General features: G+C 44.1%; 1 protein-coding gene across 4 annotated transcripts in view; it reads left to right on the top strand.

Moving 5' to 3' along the window:
• The window catches only part of KMT2E (lysine methyltransferase 2E (inactive)), a 2,077,373-nt gene that overhangs the window by 1,289,939 nt on the left and 762,139 nt on the right, over positions 1-25,295 (top strand). The gene's annotated exons all lie outside the window — the stretch shown is intronic.

Below are 25,295 nucleotides of genomic sequence, written 5' to 3'. Positions count from 1 at the left end.
TGGTGACATGCTTCATCATCGGGGTCCCACCGGGATAGCCGAGTGCCATCCGGGTGTGCTGCGACACCTGATTACAGTGGAGCTGGTGTTTTTTCTTTATTCGTGTGGTGCAAGTGCTAGAGGTGGATTAAAAATTGGTCAAATTTAACTCTCTATCAAAAAAATGTTTTAATTCTTGGAGCAATTGAACAATGTTAAAAAGAATTGGGGATACCATATGAAGTTAAATTGACCTGAGGTATCGAAAAAAATGTGAAGTGAGAAGAAAGTGAAGTAGGTCTACATGTTTCAACCTTAAGGGAAAGTTATCCAGGTTTTCTTCAGGACCGATGGTGCTAACCAGGGCGGTCTACACATGCTAAGGTGTACCCTACCCTTGGTTAGAATAAAAAGTCCCCTCCTGTATTTACACTGGGAATGTACCTGTGGAAGAAAGAAGAAAAACAATATATACACAACTTTATATGTTATGTAAGCAGCTGTCGATTTCAGGCTCCTCTCAGTCGTCAACCAATAATACTATGACGTGGTTGTGGGTGACTAACTCAACAGTCATTCTATTTTACCAACTTCAGTGGATTTGTATAACCGTGTTCTGTTGTGACTAATTCAACAGTCATTCTATTTTGCCAACTTCTGTGGATTAATGTAACCGTGCTCTGTTGTGAACTACAACACGCAAACATTGAAGCAGTCTTAAATTCACCCGTTATCACTCCATCTATCCACATAAAACAGACAGGTGATATAGTGCACTCACAAGGAAGGTACCGGGGTGCACATTATAAGCGACGAGTGGTCAGGTGACTAGCACGAGTGCCATTTGTCCCACAAAAGAACACACTGTGAACGCTCATACGAGAAGAAATGACATCTCGCACAGTGAGGGAGAGCATGATTGGTGTCCGGGGAAGCTGCGGGTTGTCAGGCAAATGGCGACACGCCCATCCCAAGCTATAGGTTGTCAAGCAAATAGCGAAGTGCCCATCCCACAGTGACGTGAATGAAATGGAACTAAAATAAGGGAATACATGCGCGCGCATGATAAACAGCGGGCCATAGACTATAATGAAAGGCATGAGGTCCCAGTAATAAGGATCAGGGCATAGTAGTCCCAAAGTCAAAGAACCAACAGGTCCAGAAGGGGACTGAAGGATCTGCAAATAGTATAATGAGGGGCAAAGGATCCCAATCACCAAGATAAGGGCAAAAATGTAAAAGAGAGAAACCGGTCTATTAATCGGAAAGGGAAAAAATACCCAAAGTCAAAACCACCGTTCAGAAGATATTCATACAGGGAAAGCTAAGGCAAACAGACAACCAGAACAGTCACTCTCATGCCGTAATAGCAGGAAACGAAAACCGATATTGTAATCAACAATGAATCAGGTTGGTGATCGTCTATTTGGGAAGAACAGTCGTTCTTGCATTTTTTCTCCTGTCTTAATTTGCTCAATGACAGTCCATTTCAGGTCATTGGTTGTATGGCCATTAGCTAGGAAGTGTTCCGTGAGCTTTGTCATTGATTTTTTGCACCCTGATTTTCGCCCATAGTCGCACAAGGTTCAAGAGTGCTCAATATGAAGAAAAAGACAAAAGTTGTAACTCTCACAGCTGTGCGCTGCCTAAACTAGAAAAACAATGGGAGAGAAAGGGTTTCTATGTTAGGGGTACTCCTAGTCCCCTAGAACAAATTTAGCAAACAATGGAAGGAGTACACCCTCAAAGGTAAATCAATACCTCAAGGATAAAGAGAGGTGCACAGAAAGGAAACATTTTTTAACTTCCTTATAGAAGACAGTGAAGAAAAAATTCCATACTTCTACACGCTACCAAAAATGCATAAAAACAAACTCCTTCCCCCAGGTAGACTCATTGTTTCGGGCATTGGCTCTTTGTTGGAGCCTTTATCACGTTACTGTGACGTCATCCTTAAACCCATTGTTCAGGACACCACCACATATCTTCAAGATACTAAAAGCCTACTTCAACTTCTGGAAGATATCAGAGTCAATGATACCACAATATTGGTAAGCTTTGACATAGAAAGCTTATATACGAGCATTCCCCAGGATGACACCCTTGAAGTTCTTAGGAGCACCCTTGATGCCACTAACTGGACGTATCGAACACCCAAGGATTTTGTTCTGGAATGTGCCAGACTGGCCTTAAAGAAGAATTATTTTGAATTTGAAGGTACCCTCTATCTCCAAACGGGGGGTACTTCTATGGGAAGCACATTTGCGCCGAGCGTGGCAGGACTCTATGTGTTTAACTTTGAGAAGAAATTTATACTCACTGAACAGAATCCCTTTTTCAGATATATCACCTTCTGGAGACATTATATTGATGATGTCCTTGCGATCTGGCAAGGACCAGAAAACATCCTATCCGATTTCTGTAAGTGGATCAATACCTGTGATCAGAATTTGCGATTTACTCACACGAAAGGTAAAACACCATGGTCTTTTTGGATGTTGTGATTACAAAGGAGAACGACCGTCTTGAGACGATAACCCATTACAAACCTACAGCTAAAAACAACCTACTGAGGTTTGAAAGTTTCCATCCTAGACCTCTGAGGGAAAATCTTCCATATGGCCAATACTTAAGATTACGGCGTAATTGCAGCAAAACCCAAGATTACAAAAAACAAGCCCTTGATCTCACTATCAAACTTTCATCAAAAGGCTGTCCTGAAAGAATTCTCAACAAGTGCCAAAAACGGGCACAAAACCAACCAAGAACGACACTACTGGAAAATAGACTCCCAAAAGAAGTTACTTCACCATTGACTTGTGTGACTACATACAACACGGTATCCAACTTAGTTACCAAGTCTATCAACAAACATTGGACAATTCTTAACACCGGCAATTTCAAATGGGAGAAACCACTGTTCTCTTATAAAAAATCCAGAAGCTTAAAGGACACTTAAGTGAACACACGTCCCAAAATAGTAGTTCAAGCACAACAAACTCCTGTCCTCAACGCATGGGGTCTTCCGAACATCACTGGACACTACAAATGTGGCAATTGCAGTGTCTGTCACTTTACAGATAACACAAAAACTTTGGAACTAGAAACTGGTAAGGTGTGGACCTTGAGAACACATACTAACTACAACAGTACCACTGTAGTTTACAGAATCATCTGCCCCTGCAAACTTCAATATGTGGGCATGACAAGCAGGAAAATTAAACAACGAATCTGCGAACATCGTAGCACTATCAGGTGCAAAAAATCAATGACAAAGCTCACGGAAGACTTCCTAGCTAATGGCCATACAACCAATGACCTGAAATGGACTGTCATTGAGCAAATTAAGACAGGAGAGAAAATGCAAAAACGACTGTTTGAAAAAGAACAACGCTGGGTATATAGACTCTCCACTCACAAAAGTGGACTGAATGATAATATCCCATGGAACTTTGTCCTTCCCAAATAGACGATCACCAACCTGATTCATTGTTGATTACAATATCGGTTTTCGTTTCCCGCTATTACGGCATGAGTGACTGTTCTGGTTGTCTGTTTGCCTTAGCTTTCCCTGTATGAATATCTTCTGAACTGTGGTTTTGACTTTGGGTTTTTTTTCCCTTTCCGATTAATAGACCGGTTTCTCTCTTTTTCCCTGTGACATTTATGCCCTTATCTTGGTGATTGGGATTCTTTGCCCCTCATTATACTATTTGCAGATCCTTCATTCCCCTTCTGGACCTGTTGGTTCTTTGACTCTGGGACTACTATGCCCTGATCCTTATTACTGGGACCTCATGCCTTTCATTATAGTCTATGGCCCGCTGTTTATCATGCGCGCGCATGTATTCCCTTATTTTAGTTCCATTTCATTCACTTCACTGTGGGATGGGCACTTCGCTATTTGCTTGACAACCTATAGCTTGGGATGGGCGTGTCGCCATTTGCCTGACAACCCGCAGCTTCCCCGGACACCAATCACGCTCTCCCTCACTGTGCGAGATGTCACTTCTTCTCGTATGAGCGTTCACTATTGGTTCCCCTCCGGGAGCACATGCATCCTGATTGGCTCTTTTTCCTCCTATTGCCATCAACCAGGAAATATTTGTTTCCCGCACCGGCACTCACCACTTCTCGATCCCTTTTGAGACGCGGTTGCGGGTTACGGTTGTAGGCTGAAGAGCTGATCTGAGTTTCCACGAAGTAAGTAAACGCCGTCTCATGTGGGTGGGCACCACGGAGCGTTTCCTTTGATTCCGCTTGATCTATTTATTCACCACATTTCGTCTATTTACAGATTGTGGTAGAACTTGACAACGTGAACGCTGCATCCTCGAGGCACTCTTTTCCCGCAACGCTAGTAAGGCTGGCCCTTACGGCTATCTCCATTTCCCTGTAGTCTTTCACTGGATTTTTTCGTCCACGCACGAGTGCTTTGAGAGTGCTCTTTTGATTTTGATTTCATTCAGTTGTAATTAAGAACACCCACGTCGGTATGAATTAGTTACTGGCACAGTGTGTTCTTTTGTGGGACGAATGGCACTCGTGCTAGTCACCTGACCACTCGTCGCTTATAATGTGTACCCCGGTACCTTCCTTGTGAGTGCACTATATCACCTGTCTGTTTTATGTGGATAGATGGAGTGATAACGGGTGAATTTAAGCCCGCTTCAATGTTTGCGTGTTGTAGTTCACAACAGAGCACGGTTACATTAATCCACGGAAGTTGGCAAGATAGAATGACTGTTGAGTTAGTCACTCACAACCACGTCATAGTATTATTGGTTGACGACTGAGAGGAGCCTGAAATCGACAGCTGCTTACATAACATATAAAGTTGTGTATATATTGTTTTTCTACTTTCTTCCACAGGTACATTCCCACTGTAAATACAGGAGGGGACTTTTTATTCTAACCAAGGGTAGGGTACACCTTAGCGTGTGTAGACCGCCCTGGTTAGCACCATCGGTCCTGAAGAAAACCTGGATAACTTTCCTTTAAGGTTGAAACATGTAGACCTACTTCACTTTCTTCTCACTTCACATTTTTTTCGATACCTCAGGTCAATTTAACCTCATATGGTATCCCCAATTCTTTTTAACATTGTTCAATTGCTCCAAGAATAAATAAAAAATTTGGATAGAGAGTTAAATTTGACCAATTTTTAATCCACCTCTAGCACTTGCACCACACGAATAAAGAAAAAACACCAGCTCCACTGTAATCAGGTGTCGCAGCGCACCCGGATGGCACTCGGCTATCCGGGTGGGACCCCGATGATGAAGCATGTCACCAACTAGGTTGGTGAGTGAGGGGTCTTCTATAGGAAAGGTAAAATATTTTTCCTTTCTGTGCACCTCTCTTTATCCTTGAGGTATTGATTTACCTTTGAGGGTGTACTCCTTCCATTGTTTGCTAAATATACAACAGTACTTACCATGGTCAAATTTAGGGAAGAGGCACAGTGACTGGGGTGCTGATTAGCAGGCTCCCAGTCAGACTAGTCAAAAACACACTGACACGAGGTAAAACATACATGTTTCTCCCCATTCTTCTTCTCCTGCCGCCCTGTGCACTGTATTCTTTTCTCCTTGCGGGCTTCTGCCCGTCTCCAAGTTGCTCTCTCCCTTTTCCAACATTGGATCTATTGCATATCACATGCTTGAATCATTCCCTGTCGTCAGGCTGGGAATCCCGTTACATTCAAATAGTAGGATACAGTGTAAAATATACAACTTGCAGTGTATATAGTGTAAAATGGCTGGAGGCCTGAAACAACATAGTATGTTTAGCAACACATCCACCTCATTTGAAAGAATCCAAACTTCAGCCAATGAGGTGGAAGCTTAAGCTCTCCTACTCCACCTACAGGGCACCATAGCTCAAAATTCTAACACACGTGTGTGAGGAAGTCCCCTCTCAGAGCTTGGCTCTAACCTTTCAGTGAACCTTAAATTGTTTTCATTTTGGTCTGCTTTGGATTTGAACCAGCCCTATCTTCAGCACTACTGTAATGTGAGTTGTGTTTAGGGAAGATTGTTGCAGTTTCTGGACCAGCAAGATCATTTAGTGTGACAGTTAACTCTCACCAACTGTCACCATGACTGACAGACAGAAGAAATCTCGTTTTAAAACCTGTTTATCTTGTGGAAGCAAGAGCATTTGCACTGGTGACCCACACTCTCAGTGATTTTATTGCCTTAAACATAAGCCAGCAGAATGCAAGATTTGTAAGTCTTTCATAACTAAGACTCTTAAGGAAGGAGAAAAGAGGATGGCATTATTTTTTATGAATAAAGTTAATTTTCCTCCTTCTAAAGGAGAGGCTCCCTCTTCAGGGGAAGATTCATTGAGAAGTGCCTCTCCAAGCACTTCCATGAAGTGCAGCGCACAAGAGAAGACTTGTACTGTTTCCTGAGCATGATTTATTTGGTACAGCGCTTGCTGCCACCTCCTCTGCTGACAAACCAGATAAATATGCATCTAAGCACTACAGAGATTCACCTGTTACAAAAAGGAAGTCTTCAAATGACGACGAGGTAGTTGACGTCGACTATTTCAACTCCATCGTCAATGCCAAAGATACCTTTGACGACGAGCATTCAGTCAATAATGACACAGTCGACAAAATGCATTCTGTCGATGACGACGAGCATTCAGTCGATTCTGACACCGTTGGCGTTAACCATTCCATCAATGGCAGAGAGACCGTTGACGACAATCATACCGTCGACGACGACTGTACTGTCAACGACCATACCATCGACGACAATGATCATACTGTTGACGATGAAGTCACCGTCGTTGGCATCACAGTTGAGAACCACACACTCTGACGCTAGTGAAAGATTCAAGTATGTGAATATATAAAAGATACCAATGTTGAGAACTGGAGTTATATGTATGTAAATCATTTCGTTTACAGTGCTTTTCCTCTCCTCATCCACCCTTTAGCCCCCACCCCTCCCCCCCACCTCTGTTGCCTCCACCACCCTGAGGTCCTTTTCTGCTTGAATACAAAATCTGTTTTTTTATTTACCAATCCAAGTGGCACCCACAATCTTGGATTGGTAAATGAAAAATAAAGCAATGGCGCCTGCTGCCATGCATACGTCATCACGTATGCACACACCAGTAAAAAGATGCAACCCCTGCTTGAGGGGCCTTTTTAAAAAATAAAAATAAATTGACGATGCTGCAAAGTGTCAGGGGGGAGGGGGTGGAATCCTGATGCTCTTGAGCATCACCAAAAGCTATTGGTAAATCCACTACATCCTAAAGGTAAGAGCTATTGGTTTTGCAAGTGGTTGTTTCCTGTGTATTTGTCTTAACAAAATGTATTAAACTGAAATCAGGATACAAGGGGTTAAGCTTATGCACAAAGATAAAATCAAATTAAAGATGCCTTTCTGTATATTGGGAGAGTTGATTCCCAGTGTAAATTAATTTTTAGATGTAACCTTTGAGGCTGTAATTAGTGTTTTTTAATCTAAGTATTGCTGTACTTTGGTAATAAACTCTATCTTTACCTTTGCATTGTAGCTTAAAAATTAGGAATGTTTATTATTACCGTTACTCTAAACAAAGTGTTACAGGGCCACATTTATTTTCACTGCCCTGGCATGCCACTCTCTAGTTAAAGTTATGTCAGAGTTTCTTTAGGAACAGCGTTTTTAGTTTTGCTAATAACTTTGGGGCCGTTTGACGAATCGTCATGAAACTGTCCCAGAAAAAGATCAGGCACCCCAGCGCCTACCTGGAAAGTTTCCGGAAATCCATCAAGTGGGAGTAGAGAAATTTTATTTCCCATGTTGATTCCCATTGGACCCTTTGTCGCAGCTACAGACAAAACAGTTCAAAGGATTTATACGAGATTTGGCAAAAAGTTAGAACTTTTCTCAGAAAGCGTGATTTTTGTGTGATTCGGTTTAAATTCATTCAGCTTTATTTGGGAAATGTTTGTTCAAAGTGGTGGTCGGGTGGTGATGAAAGTGTTAAAAAAATAAGTATATCTGGACTGTTAATGTCCAGATATGCTCTGATTGACCACTTCGAATGATGCTAGTCTGTCCTGATTGACTGGCTAGAATCTGAGCAATATGTTGTGGCAGCCATTACAGGGCTTCCTGAAAATGAATTTAACAAAATATAATGGGGCAGGGTGACCACAACCTTACCCTAAGGGGCATGTGGGAGAGTGGCAGGGTCACAAAATGCAATATGTTGTGGCAGCCAGTACAGGGCTTAGAGGGTCGCAAAAAAGAATATATAAAGGCTGATAACAGATTTTAGTTACAATATCATTCATTTGCTAGTGGTACCATACCCATTTCATTAATTGTGGTATGTTATGACGTGATTTTACTGTGTAACAAATGCTGATCGTCTGCTGAGATTTGATGAACCATGTTTCTTTTATTTAAAAAACGTTTTTCTCACAGAGGTTATGGAAGGTGCTCCAGAAATTAAAAATGAGAGCACATTTTTAAAAAGTTCACACTATCTTCCTCATTCATGTGAGAATGACGTCTGATATTCTGAGTAAAACACATACCTCCAACCGCAGCAACAGCCTGTTAGTTGGTTCCCCAGTAGCTTCCTTCAGTGCTCTTATGAGTATCTAGAGTGCTAACATTCTGTACTTATGACAAATCTGTGCACACCCGAGCCATCCTTCGCTGTAAAACTTAAAAGACTTTCCTTTAGAAATGAAGAACAGGAGGTAATTCTAATTGTCTTGGAAGTTATGACTTGTGCTCTAGAAAGCTGAAATGAGGACACATTTTCTCTGAGTTCGCAAATACCTCTCATCCATTTCAATGAAACATTCTGATTGGCTGACTAAAACATGTACTTTCAACACCAGCAGCCGCCTGTCCATTAAATCCACAGTGTTCTTCTGAAGTTTTCCTCAGTGTCTTAAGGAAGAACAAGAGCCCTAACATTTTGTATTCACAGGTGGGGAACTTCAAAATGCTATTTTGTTGGAGTAGGATCTGTTAGACTTAAAGCCTATCCTGAAGAGCAGGCTGAAGTAAATCAGCATTGGGATGTTAATACGTGCATGAAACCAGATGGTTAAAAATATATGGGAGAGTGTAGGTTTTTACTAATGTAAAGCATAATGTATGTTTAAAGGGGTTCAAATAGTAAGAGACATTTTTATACATACAGCATCCCCTTTCTCTATCTGTTTACTCAGAACTACCCTTCTTCTCGGTCTCTTAACATCTCTCTAATTTTAAAATAGTTTAACTTTGGTAGACCAATATATATTAATTGAAATGCGGATAAAAGTTAAAGTGACGCTATAGTTAGGTGTTTAAATAAAGTGAAAACTAATGTTTAAAAACAAAAAAAGCTGTGAAATTCACTGCTTATGGTTTACTGAGCTACCTATAATTTGTGCCACCACCATGCACTGCTTTTTAGCTCACATATTACATCACTCATGCCATGTTAAACGACATCATTGAAGACAACACTAATGGCATTTCCAATGACATCACTGATACCACCATAGTCGTTTTCAGTATAGAGGTACTCATTGTACCCATGTGGGTCGCCCGCATAGCAATAGCCCAAGCCCTGGAGATAAGTGTCATTGTGCACTGTTTAGAAGTCACTAAGGGCCTCATGTAGGTAGCGTACCAGTTACCACTTCTTAAATACCGAGCCGTACCGACTCGGTATTTAAGAAGTGGTAACTCGTATGTAGGTAATGAGTCGGTAATTTTTACCGATTCGTTACTAGTCGGTGATTACCGAATCGGTATTTACCGATTCGGTAATGAGGCATACCTTCCCATTGATGGGAAGGTATGCCTCATTACCGAATCGGTAAATACCGATTCGGTAATGGGGGGAACACATACAAGGGTGGCAGGGTGTCACATTGACACCCTGTTGCACCCCTGTTTCGGCCATGTGTGCACATGTGGCACACATACATGCCCTAAGGGCATGTATGTATGCCACATTGCACACAGCTACGCGCGTAAAAATGCATTTACACATACATTCATTATTTACCACCAACTATAAGTTGGTGGTAATTACCGACTCATAAACACACACACACACTCCCCCTACATCTCGATTTTGCTTTCGGAATTTACCGAATCGGTAAAATTACCGATTCGGAAAAGTTACCGATTCGGTAACATTACCGATTCGGTATTATTACCGATTCGGTAAATTCCGAATTCCCCCTACATACCAATGGCCAAAATACCGGTCGGTAACGGTATTATTACCGAAAATCGGCCGTTACCGACCGGTATTTGGCTTCCTACATGAGGCCCTAAGTGTGGAAGAAGTACTTCATGTTAAACAAGGTAAAGGCTGAGCGCACCTGATTGGGTTGCAGAGATATATTTGAAAGTAGGTTGTGGCTTAAATCCAAAGCCTGTTCTAAAAAAATCTGGTAATGAGGCCGAAGCTGCAGTGGATATCTAGGCTCATGCCCATGTTAAATAGTTGCGAGATAGTAGTATAGACAAATTCTATAAGGCCGTAATGTTTATTTCCAGACTTCACTAAAGATTTTAAAGCATTGCAGATTATTGAATTATGTCAACCAGTGGTTCTTAACCTGTGGTCCTAGGACCTCAGGCAGTCTGCAATGCCTACTCAAAGAGTCTGACAGTTTTGAAAATGAAATTATATTACCAAATTAATAAAGTATATAAGACATAAAAAGTAAAAGTGAAAATTCTAAGTTTTAAAACCTTTGGTAGAAGTAAAGGAATTTGAAACTATAAGCTAAAAATTGTTGGTATGCTTATCTTGATTCTTGGAAGTACAGCTGTACATCAAATGGAATCTGGTATGGAAGATTGGTGTCCTTCAATGAAGCAGCCATTGTATGCAGCAAAAAAGAGCCTGCATTAGGAGCAAGAAAGACAAAGTGTTATGCTAGACTCTAGCACATTGCTCCATCGTTTAGAAATGAAACTACATTTTGAAAAGCTCCAATTTTTCTATTAAAATAAACATTTCGATTTTCACTTTTTTTGGTTATGAATTTAATAAAATATTTCATAATTTGGGATTTTGTTTGATGTATATTTTTCTGTATTGTTATGTATTATTTTAAGGTTCAAATTGTAGACATTGTTTAGTCGGGGATCCTGATCTTTCAGTAGTGGTTCATTGAGGGGCAACAGAAGTCAAAAGGTTAAGAACCACTGATGTAGATTGTTGAGGTGTCCCATATAGGGGTTGTTTATCTCATACTGGTGTTGTAAGCATGTCTCTAAGGTTGTATTCCTTTATGCCTATCTCAGGAATGTGTAAAGTATATTTTACTTTAAAGGTGCAGTGTTGCCCCTGGGGCCTGACAAAACATGTCTTTACAGTGGCAAATGTATACCTGTCAACCTTCAGACTCAAAATTTCAAGTCATGTGTGTCTCATGTAAGCAGTTGTTTACGGCCATCTCGCCATCAATTATTGGAATGTATTTATTTTGCTAGCCTGCAGGCCATTTTGTACGTGGCGGTAGCTCTAGGACATGAGCAACATGAGTAATACTCTGAGGCTTATGTTCTTATGCACAATGGTTGGAGCCTCCTGTCTGTATGGGCATGAAACCCTGTCTGAGGGTGGGCCCCGTGAGTTGATCAGTTTATAATGGTGCAGTTGCTTTGGTGAGTTTCATGTGTTATAGGTGCTCCCTTTCCCAGTAGGCATTTTGTACTCAATATTTATAGAATTTCTTTTGCATTTTATGTTTTTTTCATTGGACTACAGTCATTTTGTGTTTAATTAATACTGTTGTAAGAATCTCTTACCAAGTGTTCAGTGAACTACATTTCAGAGTTGCAGTGTTAGTATTTGCATAGGAAAACTGCTAATGATTCTGATTTGTAAATCATACTCGGAGAAGGAGGTTGCAATGTATGTCTGTATCACAGTGCTGCTATCCTTTTACGGACTTTTTATACTATGCCACGTTCATGACTTATGACAGTGTTCCAGTCTGCGTACATGAATGTTTAGCCTGGCCTTAGTAGTTTGACATATGTGTAGGCCTGTAGGGATGCAACGTAATAACCATTTGTGGAAGGGCAGTTCTTTTTTCATATACATTTAAGGGTGTGTACTTCATGGGCGGGTTCGCTTCTCCCATAATCACTCGTTCTTAGGTCTGTGTATTGCAGATCTTAGTGTGCAGTATGACGTCTATTTTTCACGTATTGCTTTAATAACTTTTTAGCTTGTGTCAGTTTTAGCAAGGCTCTCTTTCACAATTTATTTGTTGCTTTAAAGACGAGTTCTAGCACTGCTCAATTGGGCCTATGACATAATTTTGTATGACTTAATGTTTAATTCTCATTTTGTATCTCAGTTGGAGTAAGTTGCGTTACCTGTATCTGTTTTTCCTTGTCCACATTACCAAATGTACAAATGTATGCAGCTTCACTGTTTCGAAAAGGCACATATATTCCGGATTAGAACAAATGTATATTCTTTTTTCGTTTTGCAAAAAACAAATTGCAATTTGTATGCTTCCACTGATTCCTTATAGCAACAGATTTGTCAGACTCAGTTTGGAAATTTTTCATGCCATGACAAATCACTGGCTCCAGGTGGTGTTGTACGACACAGTTGTGCGTCTGTGCAGCTTTTCCAGACATGATGCGGAGGGTTCGTATAAGGCATCATAGACACGGGATCCCAATCCATCACATTTTATTAAATTCCTTTTTCAAAAATCATCTTTCTGATGGTATTTTCTTCAAAGTGTTTGGAGTTTATGCAGTGTCTCAAATATTCAACAAATGTCGTTAAGACAGACCCCACGCAGACTGCCTATGGTGGTTAAGAATTGTTACAAAGGGAATAATAGAACAGAATTCTAAAACAATGTTTTATGTTACATTTTTCAGGACTGACCAAGTCCCGGTCCTGAGGAGAACCCTAGAAATTGTGAAGGGTTCGAAACACATTGACCCAGCTAGTTGGAGGAGAAACTTTGTAAATAAATTTGTATGAATTTGGAAATAGCAGCATTATATCCCCACTAGGTCACACCGGCAGTATGCATAGTGTTATTGATTTAGAAATAAGAATTCCCCCAGGTGTTATGCTCTCAGATTGAAGGACTGGTCTAATACAATTGTATTGTCTTTTTATGTATGTAATTATGTTTTTGCATGTTCAGTCATTGTTGTAAAATGTATATGTGAGAAAAGAAAAAAGAAAAAAGTTGCCCTTCAAAAAAAAGACATGCGATGAATGTTTAAAATTGTTTCCAAAACAGATAATTGAGTGTGAAATAAATCACAAGGACCACTATATTTGTAAGTGTGGTTTTTAAAGTTAAACCGAATAATTTGAATTCAGCACCTAGACACTGAAACTGTTTATCACTTTAAAAGGGGCTCAGTCTGGGTGCTTGGAATGGGCCCATTCATATAGAATGATTCATGGCACTTCCTTTTCTGGCATGTGCTCAAAAATGCATCCCTCCCGGTGTGTAGAAGCCTAAGCTTGGTATTGAAGCTATAGAACCCTGTAGATACAAATCAGACGAAAAATAATTTCTTCAGAAGCCCTAATTACGAGTTGTAAGGTACAGGGGCAATTGTACCTTTTCCATGCCATAAAGCCATCCCAGTACCATGCAATAAAAGTACAGCCCTGTGGAATGGAGAATTACCATATTTGGACTATTTTTCCTGCTGTAAAAGCACTCTGAACCCTGCTATTCCATGCTTTTTTACCATAGATGTTTACCACTTGCTCTGAGCAGGTGATATATATATGCATGAGAGGGAAGGGATTTTTTATTTTATTTTTCTTTAGCTGGGGTCAGCATTGTATGAAAGACGCTACATGAACTTTGCTAGCGCAGCCAAGGACTCAAGCGATTTCTTTTTTTTTCTATCTGGAAAAATCTGGCCAGTCTCTTCCAAACGTGGTAAATCCGGTGTGGAAAAATCTTACCACTGACATCTGATAGAGACATCTTGCCACTGATTCCGGAAGGTTTTTGCTTTAGCAGTTCCCCTGCGTGCAGGTAGATGGCGTTGATCAGCTCCGTGCGGCGGCTGCGCCAGAAGTGACATCCACTTCACTTATATAGGTGCCACCTCGGTGCGCTGACGTCAGCTCTTTTCTTTCCATTCCAGTTAGCGCTGATCTGGAGAAAGAACTACATATCTGTTACTTTTTGACAGACTTTTTCGACTTTTTGTCAAATTCGTTTTTGAGGAATTTTTCCTCCTGTTGTGTTGAGCGGTCTTCTAGGAAGACAGGTTGTAAACCACAGCGCCTGTCATCGCGCCATGCCGGTTACGGACCCACACCTTGTGTGTCTGTGGCATCTCAAACCTGACCACAACTCCCAAGTTGTGCTTGGAATGCCGGGCCGCTGCCCACTGCTGGCGCCAACTCCAGTTACATCCATGAATCTGACACAGAGCTGCAATGGCATCGATTGACACAATCCCTATATCCTAGGTTGGTGTCTGAGCCCTATTCTGAAGGGCTGGGCTTCGGAGAAGAATGGGAGGGGGTCACTGGACCCTTTAGAATACCAGTTAGAAGGCCAGGAAGTGCATTGGTGTGAGGAACTCGGGATGCCAGTGGTCTGGCCACATCCCCAGATACTGGTATGCTATCTCCCACTACTGTGGCTATAGAGGAGGGAGCATATATTTCCATGGTGGTGAAGACGGCAGCTGAGGTCCTGGATCTTGAGTTTCCCTCGATGGCAGCCAAAACTAACATTGACAGAAGTGCTACAACCAGGAGCTTCCTCTTACAAACCCTTGCTCCCTTTTAATGAAGCGCTGGCGGGTGTCCTACTGGGAACTTGATCCAAGCCCAGCACAGGGGACCCGAACTTCCTCACTGAACACCCCTCCTCTGAGAGCTTGGTGGTCCAAGCAACTAAATCTCATGGCACATTTCCTGCCACTCCCCCGGAGAGGGAATCCAAGAGGCTGGATAGCATGTGGAAGAAGATGGTTTCTTCCATAAGCCTTGTGTTGCGGTCGGTTAACACCACATGCTTATTGGGCCACTGCTCCCACACTCTATGGTACACGGTTGCTCAAGTCCTGCCACAGGTTCCGGAGAAGGCCTGGGATGTTCTCTCCCAAGTGGTAAAGGACGAGAGAGATGCAGCGAAGTTCACCATTAGGCGTGGTTTGGATACGACCGACTCCCTGGACTGAGTTGTTTCAACGACGGTGGCACTTAGACTCCACGCCTGGCTGAGAACATCTGGTTTTTCAGGTGATGTCCAAGCTTCCCTCATGGGTATGCCCTTTGATGGCAAAGACCCTCATTGGTGGCTGAAGAACCGAGATAGGGTCAGAGGCAGAACTCTCGCCCTTCCTCAACCAGATCTCTCGGTAGTGATGGATACCTCACTGGACTCTACATAAACATGCTGGAGTTCAGAGTAATCGTACTGGCATTGAAAGTCTTTCTACCCTCCATCAAGGGAAGGCAGGTACAAGTGTTCACAAACACCATTGCCATGTGGTATTGCAACAAACAGGGTGGGGTGATGGACCCTTTGCCAAGAGGCCCTGCGTCTCTGGAAATGGCTGGAAAAGCAGGTCATATCCCTGGTGGTTTAACACCTGGCAGGTTCCCTGAATGCCAGAGCAGACAAACTCAGCCATTGATGCCAGGCAGATCACAAATGGCGTCTTCATCCGGAGGTGGTGCAATGTCTCTTTCAGCAGTGAGGAGAGCCTTGGTTAGATGTGATCCTCTGACAGGCTGCCTCTTTGGAAGGATCTCCTGTCGCGGTAGCAGGGGAGGGTCCTCTACCCGAAACTGTCAACTTCACGGGCATGGAGATTGAGTGGTGACGGTTGACAGCTTTCATCCTTCCTCCTGAAGTCTGTGATGTTATTCTGCCAACCAGGCGTCCTTCCACCAAAATGGCATATGGCTGCCGGTTAAACAAATATGTATTATATTGTACAGTAAAGTCTATTGACCCTCTTTCTTTTTTTAACAACAAAGTTTATTGGTTTTCAAGGTACCATATGGGCAAGCCCAGTGAGCATCAAACATGTATGAATACAATGTATAGTAGCGAGGCACCATATTATCCCCAATAAAGTCTGCAACACGGCAGACCCGAAACCCCCCCCCTTCCCCAACCACGCACCATACCCCATTAGTGCATTACAAACAGTCATATTGCAATTTTGCCACTTTTACCTCTACAAAACACCTCGTATCAAATCGGTGAATTGCACACTACCAGCCTATCGATTGGATCTGAGGGAGCCCCTGACCCTAGGAGTGACAAGTCTATGCCTTGATACGCTGCCCATTTTGCCCAGATTTTGTTTGTGTTTTTGCGGACATCCCCTGGCCTGAAACACTGCAACTTCAGCGGACAGGCACCTATCCATTGCCTTCTTCCAGGGACCAAGACTGGGTGGAAGTGTTGCCTTCCAATGTTGTGCGATGTCGCATTTCGCTAATGTAAGCCCAAGAAACAATAAATGCCTTTTATATCTGTTCCCCCCTATGTCCTCAGTACTGTGTAGGAGTACCAAACGGGGGTCGGTGGGAATGCGCCAAGCCAGTACCCGCCCCAAACAGGACCTTATGCCCGCCCAGAAGTGTTGCAGAGCCGCGCAGGTCCACACCGTGTGGAGAAACGACCCCTCTTCCGAGCCACAGCGTAGGCACATAGGGGACTGCACCGCCCCCATCCTGCATAGACGGAGACGGGTATAGTAGACCCTGTGGAGTTATTTGAACTGGATCAGCCGGTAGAGGGCAGAGACCGCAGAATATCCAGGGCTAGCCAGTGCCTTGGCCCAGTCATCGTCCTTCAGCGTGGGTACATCAGCCTCCCACACCGCCCGGGTCCGGTGTAGAGTGGTTACGGAGTGTGTAGTCAATGTTTGATAAATTTGACGGATCTTGTGGGCCCCCAATTCCCCCATGAGCAGCCGGCCTTCCAGCGGGTGAAATTCCGGGAGACCCGCGAGGTCCCTTATCAGAGGGGATATAGCATGTCAAAGTTGCAAATACCTATGAAATTGCGTTTTATGGAGGTCGAAATCAGCCTGTAGTTGCTGAAAAGATTTGAGAGTGGATCCCCTCATAACGTATCCCAGCACCGAAATCCCGATGTCATTCCACCTGCGAAAACCAGCTAAAGCTGCAACTGGCCGGAGGTGAGTGCCTTGCCACAGAGGCGTAGCCCTGGTGAGTTTGCCTCACCATCCCATCTGTCGGACCACTCGTCTCCAAATCTGAATGGCTGTCCTGCATGCCGGGGAAATTCCGTCAAGGGCGAGGAACTGTATAAAAGGTGAAGCAATGGGGTCTCGGCCATAAAGAGACGTTCCACCGCGTACCACCAGTCATTTATCATCAGGAGATTTGAGGCCTGATAATACGCCTGTACGTCAGCCGCCGCTATTCCCCCGCAGTAGGTAGATTGGATGCAGGTCGCCAGTGCCACCCGGACCACTTCACCTCCCCAGAGAAACCGATTGAGTAGGGCATTAATTTGTCGAAACCAGGATGCAGGAATTGAATAAGGATAGTTTTGCAGCCGATATAACAGGCGAGGCAGAGACACCATTTTAAAAATGACCGATCTGCCATACAGAGAGAGCAGAAGCTGAGACCACACCGTCGTCTCGTCCCAAACCGCATCCAATAACCACGCAATATTCCGCAACCAAGCCTCAAGGGGGAATCGCGTAAGGACAACCACCAGGTACCGGAAGCCGGACTCTGCCACCACCAGCCGCAAGGCCCACGCCTGAGACCGCTGATCCCCGCATATCGGGAACAAAACGGATTTGGAAGGGTTGGCACAGAGTCCCGACATCTCCCCAAAAACCGTCAGGATCTGCAGCACTCGGGGCCCGGAAAGCCATGGATCTGGCATGAAAAACAAAGCGTCGTCCGCGTAGAGCGCTATCTTATCCAAGCACTCTGGAGACCAATCCAGACCCCGTATGCCCGCATCCAGACGGACCCACGCCACCAGAGGTTCGATTGCCAGTGCGAACAGCAATGGAGAAAGCGGATAGCCCTGCCGCGTACCTCTCCTAATGGGGATGGGGGCCGAGCATCGTCCGGCTACCCTGACTGATGCCGAGAGATCTGTATACAGCAATCGCACATAGGCCCTGAATTGAGGGCCCAAGTTGACCGCCTCCAACAGCTTAAAAAGATATGTCCAACTTACGGAGTCGAACGCCTTGTCAATTTCGGCCAACAGAACTGCTGCAGGACGTCCCAGACGGTGAGCCTCCGCCACCGCATTATGGGCACGTCTGATATTATGTCTGGTAGAGCGTTGCGGCATAAAGCCCGACTGATCTGGGTGCACCAGCTCCTGTATACAGGTACGGAGACGGTCCGCTAGGATCTTTCCCAGCAGCTTGGGCTCGAAGTTCAGCAAGGAAATGGGACGGTAAGAGCCTGGGACGTCCGGTGGACGGCCCGGCTTCAGAAACACTATTACTTCTGCGTGTCTCCAATCTGAAGGGAGAATATGTTATTTCACGGCATCCTGGATCACAGCAAGTAAATGAGGCCCCAGAAGCTCTAGATGGGGTCGCAGAAAGTCACACGGGAACCGGTTCGGGCCCGGCGCACGGCCTGGATGGGTGTTAGAGAGAGCAGACCGCAGTTCCTCCAATGAAATAGGCGCTTCCAGTGCCTCGCGTTGCGCCTCTGACAAACAGCGGGGAGGAATATCCACTAGAAAGGCATCTATGAGGGGTTCGGAAATAACCTCTCGTACCTCATATAATGTCGCGTAAAAATCCAGCGAAAGCCTGTACAACCGCCTCGGGAGACGTACACACGATCCCTGCTGGGGACCGCAACAGGGGTACTTGCGTCGGGGCTGCCCTGGCCTGGCAGAGCCTATGGAGCATTTGGCTAGACTTATCGCCCCACTGGTATATCCTATGCTGGGTGGCCAGCCAGGTCTCCTTAGCACTGTGTGTGTGGGCTTGATGGAGCATTTGTTGCACATGCAGTAGATTCCTATGTGTCGTGGGGTCGGAACCGCCCACCATAAGGGATTGGAGTTCTTCCTGTCTGGCCTTCAGATCACAGACCTATTGACCTTCTTTATGCTTCCCTTTCTGATGTCCTCCTTTTTATTCTTACCATTGCCCAGCAGGGCTCTGCTTTGGTCACTTTAAAGAGTTATCTTTCTTCTCGGTCTGCCTTTTTGCAGCTGACTGACCAACCCTCTTTATTTAGGTCCCCTGTTGTAGGAGGCTGGCTTAGTATATGGTGCACACTTATTTAAGTGACACACCTTGCACTTATCCAGGCAACCCTTATGTTGATTTTAGTAGTCTTTGATCTGAGTACAAGAGGACATCATCTGCATAAAGCAAAACCATGTCTTCCTAGTCTGAGTCCCATCTCGGGCCCCTGACCTGCGCTTCTTCCCGGGGCCAGGTTGATGGAGGCTCAATGGTGAGTGCGAACAAGAGTGGCAAATGGGGACTACCCTGTCTGCTGCCCATCCTCAGCCTAAAGTCCCTCACCTATTCCGTCTCTCCGGGCCAAACATCCAAACAAACATCGCAGATTGTGATGGGTTGCTCGATACAATATAAACCCCAACTGATTGGGGGCTGTTATCGCATCTGTCACCTTCAGGAGCCTGGAAGCCAGCACCTTAGCCAGGATTTTTGTTTCTGTGTTGTAATAGGCCAGCTCAGTATATGGTGCACTGTTACTTAAGTGATGAACCTTGCACTAACCCAGGCAACCCTTATGATGATTTGAGTGGTCTTTGATAACCATAGAAAGCTCTCAAAGTGGTAGCTGTGGAGAGCAGCCTTCAGACCCATCTTGAAGGAGTGTTAAGCAGCTTGTTTATCAGTTTAATCATGTAGTGTAAATTAAACGAAAAAGAACCACATAGTTTATATATAAAAATATGTCTATTTATTACACAACACTCACTAACACATTGGTATATCCGCTACCCGGAGATATCAACACAAATAGACAAAACTTTAATTGTAAATACGTTAAGTAGCACAAAATACAGTAGTCTCCAGGGGGAGATCAAACCATATACGAAAAAAGTGGAATGATAACTGCGACCGAAGTCGGGGCTTGGAACAGGAGACTCAGAGGAACTGGGGACACCAGGAACCCCATGGAGGCTGTGTGCAGAGTGGAAACACAGCTGCATGGCCAATAGAAGTCAACAGGGAAGTCGAGTTTACAGTTTTAAAGAAGGACCCTTCACATTGGACCCAGAAGAAACCCTGTGGAAGACAGAAGGTTGGAAAGTCACCCCGCCCATGGATACCCTAGGAACCCGAATACCTACACCATCGAAGCCGGGTGCATAGGTGTGAAGTGACACCGGATACCGCCGTAGAGCACAATGGAGGACTTCAAAGAAGATGCCGCTGGAGAAGACTGTGCAAGAGTCCGGTGGAATCCAAGGGTGGATTCTTGAACAGGAGAAGCTGTAAACAGAGGGGAAAGAGTCTATGCCACTCAGAGGTGACCAGGAGGCACGGAAGAGCAATGGACACCGATGTTGGCAGGTTCAGAAGTGTTGACGGTGACGTTGTCCCTGCAGGTGTGAGGATCAGACAACACTGAGGAAGACCAGGAGCTGTGCACGAGCTGTGCCACATTGGAAGTCTAGGACGAGGGGGTCGGTGTTTGGAGGAAGCAGCAACATGCTTTGGTAGATGCAACTGGCATTGGAAACTAATAAGTAGCAACATTGGGACCAGCAAGATCCAGGGGACTCACCACTAGCAGGAGAGTCAGAGCAGGCCCTGGGCAAGCAGAGGAGCCCACTGTGGAAGAAGACCCTCAAGAAAACCCACAAGCCGAAGGCACAGGAGTCTCAAGAGGACCTCAAGCAGTTCACCCCACTGTACAGAGGATGCGGTGTGGATGCTGTACTAGGCAGGATGAGATGCTGGAGGCTGGAGCTTTTTGTAGCTTAAAGATCTCTGGAGTGCAGAGCCAACAAGCCTTGTCAACGGCAAGTTGATGCAGTGCGCAGGCCTTTGGTCCCAGTGGTTCCGATGAAGCATACTGGCCTTAAAATTACAGAGAGCACAGATCAGGCCTTGAGGGAGTTGCAGGGCCTTTCGAAGTCTGTGGTACGTCAGGAGCAGCAGAGCGGTCAGATTCGTTGCAGTGTCTGCAGATGCAGGGAGTGATTCCTTCACTCAAAGGGAGATTACTTCAGGTATCCTTGATGCCCACAGGTCTGTTGAAGATCCTAGAAGAAACACAGATGACGATGAAGACTTGCAAAACAGCAAGACCAGGAGCAGCAGGAGTCTTCCTTGATGCAGTCGACGGCAATAAGGGGGGGTTCAAGGGGGGATCTCCCCCCGTGAAGATTTTTTTAAAAAAAATTGGCATCTTTTTGGTGCGATTTTCAGCAGTAGTTCTGTGATAAATGAACTAAAAATTCAGTTCTTCTAGGCATTCATAAAAGAAAACTCGTACATTATTTCAGAGAATTTCTGGGTTGCCAAGCAAGTCTGACTTCTGAAGCGGGCTAGGGTACTAAGCAAGACTGCTTTGGCTTTACCCTTTGCAATAGAAAACACTAGTTAGCGATGTTAACAAGTTCAATGGACAAACCTGGGGTCTAGGGAGAGTCCCTCTCCTGAGAAAGAAATTTTAAAAAGATTGGCAAATGGTGCATTTTAGAGCAAATTAATGCAGCGATAAAGCAAGGCTTATTAAGCAGTGGTAACGTATAGTCTTGAAATATTAAACACATTAAAAACTGCCCCGTATCTTCTTGCATTAATTTGTTCAACAGTTACTGTAATATGTAAATTGTTCTGTATGACAACTTTTGCCCTTTAAAATGTATGCTTGCCTAGTGTCTTGCACTGCGTGCAGCATTAACATTGGAAAGATATGCTCTAACCAGACTTCGAGAAGGACCCACAGCTGCTGACTGTAACCAGTCATATAGAAATATGTGCAGATGAGCGAGTTGAGGCAGCCTATCACGTGTCCTTTTATATTAATATCCCAATAATGCTTGACCGTGCCTTTTATTTCATTAGACATACCCTTAGCACCAGAAGTGCAGAAGATTTAAAGTCTCTTGGTTCCATTGCTAAAACCTAACCACTAAAATATATGTAGTGGTGGCATTGGTGGTCTTTTCCACCCAGTGAATTTCCCACCATGGTAGGTGTGCTGTTGGCATGAGTTTGTTTAATTGGCAGGCATTCCCTATACGAAATTAAACCCTCCCAGTGCTTGCAGATAAGGGCATAATAAGGATAGAAAGAGATGGGAGGAGCTGGAGGGAGACAGTAGATAGGCTTTTTTCCTGAGTCCTGGGCCCCAAGCGACCACTGACCAGAATCCCTGGTGGATGCTGTTGTTCGCCATTGGTGTCACATGGTCAAGGATGTCATTGGATAACAAACTAACTCTTGGCCCTTCAAAGGGACAAAGACAATCTCAGGAGGTGAGAGAGGAAACAGATACTGTCACAACTAATCTTAGTAAATAAAGTCAATGTCCGCAGATCTACGTTTATTAAAGAGATGAGGGGCCTGGTTTGTGGAAGGGTGGTGTGGCATGAACCCCAGAAAATGCACTCCCAACATAGTACGAATTAACATCCAAGCCCACAGAGTGTCCTGTAAAATCACAATGTGAAGTGGGCCATCCTTAGCTAACATCACAGAGCTGTCTGAAATTAAAAACTAAATAGACAAGTGGAGAAAACACCCAGCCGTTGTAAAAAAAAACAACAACATATAAAACACATCCTCCCATCGGTGTACGATTCTCCATTCTGCCTGTCCTGCCTCTGGGTTCATCAACTCAAATAATGCACCTTTATAAAATGTCTACTTTACATTTTTGGAGAAATTAGATGTTTGCGGTGTGCAAAGAGCAACGTTCAATATTAGACATGGGGATGGACGGCTGTTACAACCAATGCGGTGAGATCGCATTCATTTCCTTTCATTGAATTTTCACACAGACTGCCATATGCGCCTGCCTTACCAACAAGTGGCTGTAAAAACGCAGCCGCAGGATGGAGGCTGGAAGCTATTAAAAGCATCTCTGAGCTTATACAGCCAAGCGTCGCTTGGGAGTCTTTCAAGGCTAATCAAAAAGCCAATACACGCTGCAGCGAGACAATAAAAGCTGCTTTCCTGGTGTCTGACTAATCAAGTCTATTAGTTGGTGGCCCAGCGAGCTGATTTATCTTGGACTACATCAGAGGGAAAAAACAGAGCTTAAGATGAAAAAGACAAGGGAGATCACCGCTCGCGCGCAGTTTACCAATCTCCACACCTGATGCTTCGGATGGGAGGATGGGGGTGGCAGGCCGATGGCGCTTCTGGAATACAGTGCAAGCCCTGACATTTATGCAAAGTAAGCAGTGACATTTACAGCACCGCTTGCCTCTAAGTAATGCGAGCAAACACCACACTTTAAACAACACCAGACTCCTCTGTGATGAACTCCTTGACACCGGGGCATAAAGGTTATCGATCCAAGAGGTGTAATAAGGCCATACTAAAGGTAAAAGGTGCACCATGCAAAAACGTGTCACATAAAGTTACTTGACAATAACAAGAAAAGAAAACTATAAGAAAATGTTCTAGGGGGCAATGAATTTTGGTTTATGCCTGTAACTCAAATTGATGTCACAAACGGAGAAAGCAAGAGAAGGATTTAGATTCAAAATTGATTTGTTATGTTTTTTAGGTTAATATTCCCAATGTTTGTATTATTTGCATGTGAATCAAATAATCCACTTGTGAGAGAAACCACGCGGCACGGCTTCACCTGTTTTAATGTTGAGTCTCTTTTTGTGATGCTTAAGACCACTAATTGCTTGGCTAGGATATGCTGTGTGTTAGCATATCTGCTCTACCATGAAAAGTGTAATCCAAATATTCAAATTGCAGTGAAGTACGTGTTGGCAGACCATTAATTGTTTGATTCATGTGTAAAACAGACACACTTTGAAAATTTGAACTTGAAACAACAAATGTAACGGCTTTATAGTGCCTCCAAGTGCTTCTCAATGCACCCGTAATGAGAATAAAATGTCATCACGTCAGTGCAGTACCTCAGTGCAACGCACCCTTTCCTCACAACTATCTTCAATGTGACAGAAATGTGGAATTACAGATTGACAGGTTCCAATAAAGGGGGTGCTTTCCACAAAGAGGTTCCAAGTGACATCATAAAGAGCAAAACTCAAAATATTTACTACTGGGCTTTAAATTTACATCGGCGATATGAAGTTTCCCTGCACACAAACCTGAACATATGGGCTATTTTCCATTTCGCATGAAGTGTTCTCAATGAAGGACAGGGCATCCTGTTAGCAAAACGGTCATGGAGGTGATTATATATAGTGTTTTAAAACACCCATGAAAGTGACTGTCGGCTGAGTCTTGGTGGTGGTGGGGGGGGGGGGCGGGGGGGACATTTTCAGCGACCATAAATTGAGTGGAGATGTGGCGTGGGCAATGGAGACCTTGTTATGGGAGTGAAGCGGGTGTGTGTCATACGTGACTAAGGCAGAGCAATGGAATTTCGCCCTGCATTTAATGAGTCAGCACATAAGTTTTGCACGCACAGTGAAATGAATTATTCAAAATCCACAAGGTGGCAGTACAGAGCTATTAATGCCTTTGGGTCGTTAGTTACTTTCTATGTCAATGTTCTCGCTAAAATATACGAGTCTCTGGACAGTTACGAATTTTGTCAGAAGTTATCAGATATTGCAACACCTGTTTTATAAAGGATTGTGTTCAGTACATAATCCAGCTTTTTGATACTGTCTATAAGTCAAAGTATGAAAAATATTTAAAAATGTGCAATGCTGGAATATTGGAAGCTTTTAACGTTTGACGCTCTTTGCTATCAGCCATAAAACGTTGGGAGGCACAACCACACACGCACGCACACAATCACGTCTTGCATCGCAATACTCGCGGGATGGGGGAATGAATAAAAATAAATAAAATAAAAAGAATGAAAACTTACTGACCGCCGGTCCGCGACGCATCTTCTGTGCCCTTGGCGCCTTCACTGGAGTGGCAACCCCGCCCTCCTCAGCCAATACTGGTGCTGGAGCAGCGCCAGGATTGACTCGGGGCACGGTTACTCTCCGCCCGCCTGCCCATTAGGAGACCGAGGTTTGAGCCTTTTGCTCAACTCTCGCTCTCCTAATGGGCATGCGCCAACCAGAGCGGACACAAGTGCGCATGACTGGTTACGGCTGAAAAATTTGGCGACCTTCCCCACTCATGCGCACTTGTGCTGCTGCCTGCTGCCCCTGGTCTGACAAT

Source organism: Triturus cristatus, chromosome 4_1 (genome assembly GCF_964204655.1).
Source record: "Triturus cristatus chromosome 4_1, aTriCri1.1, whole genome shotgun sequence".
NCBI classification, from domain to species: Eukaryota; Metazoa; Chordata; class Amphibia; order Caudata; family Salamandridae; genus Triturus; species Triturus cristatus.
The sequence above is the reverse complement of the archived record's forward strand: the minus strand, read 5'-3'. Positions and strand labels throughout refer to the sequence as shown.